Here is a 4,568-nt window from a genome sequence, read left to right on the forward strand (position 1 = left end):
AAACACTCAATTCTCACTCAAGAATTACAATATAATACACAAAATTTACAACTTACAAACAATGAAATGAATGATCTTTTTCTCGTATGCATCGCAAATGATCGATACTTTCAAAATAATCTGAACCCTTACACTTAGTCAACTCAAAGTGATTGACGTTTGACATCAATTTTATGTCGGTTTTATGAAATAGATTTTGGTCGGCGGTCGGTAACGGCCATATATGTCTTATATATCAATTTGTATGAAAAAGTTTAAAAAAAAAAAAAAAAAACTCAATCAACTAAGTAAGTAAGTAAGCAAGCACTTAAGTTTCTTTTAGTGAGTACTATCTAGAATAATTAAAAATATCGACATTTAAATCGACGGTCCCTATTTGGAAGGTTAACCTATAGCCCTAATAATAATTATATTATTATGATTATGACAATGTTGATGTTGTTGCACTAGACACACCATAATAAACCATAAATAGTTTTTCTTACCAGAAGAGTTTTTATTTTTAAATATTCAATTTTAACTAGAAACGTATCGCTATCGCTAACAAAACCCCACACCACACACCACCACACGTTACACACATATACTTGACAGAGTAGATACTATCTACATATCTATCGACAGAGTTGTAGATATCGTGCCGTTGAACGGCATCTTGTCGCGTCGCGTGGCGATCTTGTACGAGAAACATTTTCCTCTGACATTGTATCGGAATAATTATTATAATTCATTATTATACATACATACATACATACATACATACATACATATTATTAATAAATATAATTGTTTTTTTTGTTTTTTCTTTTCTTCAAATAAACCCACATTGCCATTTCTCTGAGCGTGTGCTGCGAGCTTCAACGAGAAACATTCGGCGCGAAACTGTCGAGCGGCCGGCCGTCGCGCGCCGCACCTGTACGAGAAACATTTTCCTCTGACGTTGCATCGGAATAATTATTATAATTCATTATTATACATACATACATACATACATACATACATACATACATATTATTAATAAATATAATTGTTTTTTTTGTTTTTTCTTTTCTTCAAATAAACCCACATTGCCATTTCTCTGAGCGTGTGCTGCGAGCTTCAACGAGAAACATTCGGCGCGAAACTGTCGAGCGGCCGGCCGTCGCGCGCCGCACCTGTACGAGAAACATTTTCCTCTGACGTTGCATCGGAATAATTATTATAATTCATTATTATACATACATACATACATACATACATACATACATACATATTATTAATAAATATAATTGTTTTTTTTGTTTTTTCTTTTCTTCAAATAAACCCACATTGCCATTTCTCTGAGCGTGTGCTGCGAGCTTCAACGAGAAACATATCTATCAATACAAATGTCTATTCAAAAAAAAGAAAACAAACAAAATCATATCAGTCAATAAAATAAATAATAATATTTTTTTACTACTACTACTAGTACTACTACGTGCTACTACTGCACGCCAATACACATACATAATAAAATGAAAAATCGTCTCTCTCTCGCTCGCTCTACGAGAAACATTCGACGTCCGCTCCAATGCCGACGCGGACTATTGCTCTCGGTATAGATGTGGAGCGAAACAGTCGTGCGCACAGCGTCGACTCGTTCTCGTTGCCGCGCGTCGTTCGTCTCAAATAGACACGAACGACGGACGAGAGAGAATAGAATGTGTTCTTGTTTTTGTGTTTGTGCGAAGTGTGAGAATATTATATACATATATTCGCGCATGGATGATATAGATATGGGTATGGATTTTCGGAGGAAATTATATCAAATTCGTATTTCGAATGCGAGACCGCCGAGATCTTTCCCAGCTCTCTCTCTCTCTGTGTGTGTGGTGTATAGTACATTTTATATATCTCTCTTGTGTCAACACAAAATAACAAAGAATATACATACTACTCCTCCTCATATTTTATATAATATAATATAAAATTATATTATAGCCCCGCGTTCGCAGACCGTATGGTGATGTTACCAATCGACCAAGATTTGGGACCGTCTCCCCCGGTGTTATCTGTGATGTTAAAAGAATACGCTTCTAGGCACACCTCAACGCAGGGCGCCTAGCGTGTTCGACACGTGCGCGGTCGCCACGGCGACCGTATATGGAAAGAATGTATAAAAGAGGACGCACACGCGCCCATCGTCGAAACGGTGTGCGCAGCGTCGTGTTGGAATTTATCCCTCAAGCTCCGGGCGTTGATCGTATCTAGTGCGAATCATGCGTGTGTGTGCGCATGTAATTGCCAGCCGAGTTTTAATATGTTTACAATAACGTATTGAATAAAAATTGAGAAGTTGCGTTTAGATGAATGTTCAATTTTCAAATTGTCACAACATCGATTCCCGCCCGCGGGGTCGTGTTCGTTGCAGTTTTATGTCCCTCACAGTGGTCGAGCATCGTTGTACATCACCTCGTTGCGAGATCGTGACGGGACGGCCGCTCGTAGACCGGTCAAAGTTAGTCTATCGATATGAAGCGCGAACGTCGCGTCGCGTGCAAATTCGACGCGTTACGTTCACGCGTGTCGAGAAGGCGCGCGCGCAAGCGCGCGCCCCTCGACGCCGCCGAGCCAGCGGCTCGCCGAAGCCGCGTGACCGCGGTGTAGGCGTGTCGTTTGCGTAAGCAGCTCCCTGGTTGATCCTGCCAGTAGTTATATGCTTGTCTCAAAGATTAAGCCATGCATGTCTCAGTGCAAGCCGTATTAAGGCGATACCGCGAATGGCTCAATATATCAGTTTTGGTTCCTTAGATCTTACTCAGTTACTTGGATAACTGTGGTAATTCTAGAGCTAATACATGCAATCAGAACTCTGACCAGTGATGGGATGAGTGCTTTTATTAGATCAAAACCAATCGGCGGGGGGCCATGCGTCCGAAGTCGTTAATTTTGATGAATCTGGATAACTTTTGCCGATCGCACGGTCCAGTACCGGCGACGCATCTTTCAAATGTCTGCCTTATCAACTTTCGATGGTAGTTTCTGCGACTACCATGGTTGTCACGGGTAACGGGGAATCAGGGTTCGATTCCGGAGAGGGAGCCTGAGAAACGGCTACCACATCCAAGGAAGGCAGCAGGCGCGCAAATTACCCACTCCCGGCACGGGGAGGTAGTGACGAAAAATAACGATACGGGACTCTTACGAGGCCTCGTAATCGGAATAAGTACACTTTAAATATTTTAACGAGGAACAATTGGAGGGCAAGTCTGGTGCCAGCAGCCGCGGTAATTCCAGCTCCAATAGCGTATACTAAAATTGTTGCGGTTAAAAAGCTCGTAGTTGCATTTGTGCGCCGCGCTGTCGGTGCACCGCATCCGCGGTGATACTGACACGTCTGCGGAGCATATCGTCGGTGAGCCGGCGGTAAAACGCCGGTTCAATATCAAAATCCTATCGCGGTGCTCTTCGGTGAGTGTCGAGGTGGGCCGACAATTTTACTTTGAACAAATTAGAGTGCTCAAAGCGGGCTCAAAATGCCGCTTGAATATTTCGTGCATGGAATAATAGAATATGATCTCGGTTCTATTTTGTTGGTTTTCAGAACTCCGAGGTAATGATTAATAGGGATAACTGGGGGCATTCGTATTGCGACGTTAGAGGTGAAATTCTTGGATCGTCGCAAGACGAACATCAGCGAAAGCATTTGCCAAAGGTGTTTTCATCAATCAAGAACGAAAGTTAGAGGTTCGAAGGCGATTAGATACCGCCCTAGTTCTAACCGTAAATATGTCATCTAGCGATCCGCCGACGTTACTACAATGGCTCGGCGGGCAGCTTCCGGGAAACCAAAGATTTTGGACTCCGGGGGGAGTATGGTTGCAAAGCTGAAACTTAAAGGAATTGACGGAAGGGCACCACCAGGAGTGGAGCCTGCGGCTTAATTTGACTCAACACGGGAAATCTCACCAGGCCCGGACACCGGAAGGATTGACAGATTAACAGCTCTTTCTTGATTCGGTGGGTGGTGGTGCATGGCCGTTCTTAGTTGGTGGAGCGATTTGTCTGGTTAATTCCGGTAACGAACGAGACTCTAGCCTGCTAAATAGGCGTCGTCATTCAAGGTGTGCGCGACTCTCGGGGAGCGCAACTCACTGGCGACGTATTAAAATTCTTCTTAGAGGGACCGGCGGCTTCGAGCCGCACGAGATTGAGCAATAACAGGTCTGTGATGCCCTTAGATGTCCTGGGCCGCACGCGCGCTACACTGAAGGAATCAACATGTTCTCCCTGGCCTAGAGGCCCGGGCAACCCGTTGAAACTCCTTCGTGCTGGGGATTGGGGTTTTGCAATTATCCCCCATAAACGAGGAATTCCTAGTAAGCGCGAGTCATAAGCTCGCGTTGATTACGTCCCTGCCCTTTGTACACACCGCCCGTCGCTACTACCGATTGAATGATTTAGTGAGGTCTTCGGACCGACACGCGGTGGCCTCACGGCCGTCGGCGTTGCTGGGAAGTTGACCAAACTTGATCATTTAGAGGAAGTAAAAGTCGTAACAAGGTTTCCGTAGGGGAACCTGCGGAAGGATCATTAACGTTGGTTTT

At 43.9% G+C, this 4,568-nt stretch overlaps 1 non-coding gene across 1 annotated transcript; it reads left to right on the forward strand.

Moving 5' to 3' along the window:
* Nucleotides 1–2,650: 2,650 nt before the first annotated feature.
* On the forward strand, nucleotides 2,651–4,557 carry LOC123719327. Its single transcript, XR_006755387.1, has one exon. It is a non-coding gene; the product is annotated as a small subunit ribosomal RNA (ribosomal RNA).
* Nucleotides 4,558–4,568: the final 11 nt, after the last annotated feature.

Source organism: Pieris brassicae, unplaced genomic scaffold, assembly GCF_905147105.1.
Source record: "Pieris brassicae unplaced genomic scaffold, ilPieBrab1.1, whole genome shotgun sequence".
NCBI classification, from domain to species: Eukaryota; Metazoa; Arthropoda; class Insecta; order Lepidoptera; family Pieridae; genus Pieris; species Pieris brassicae.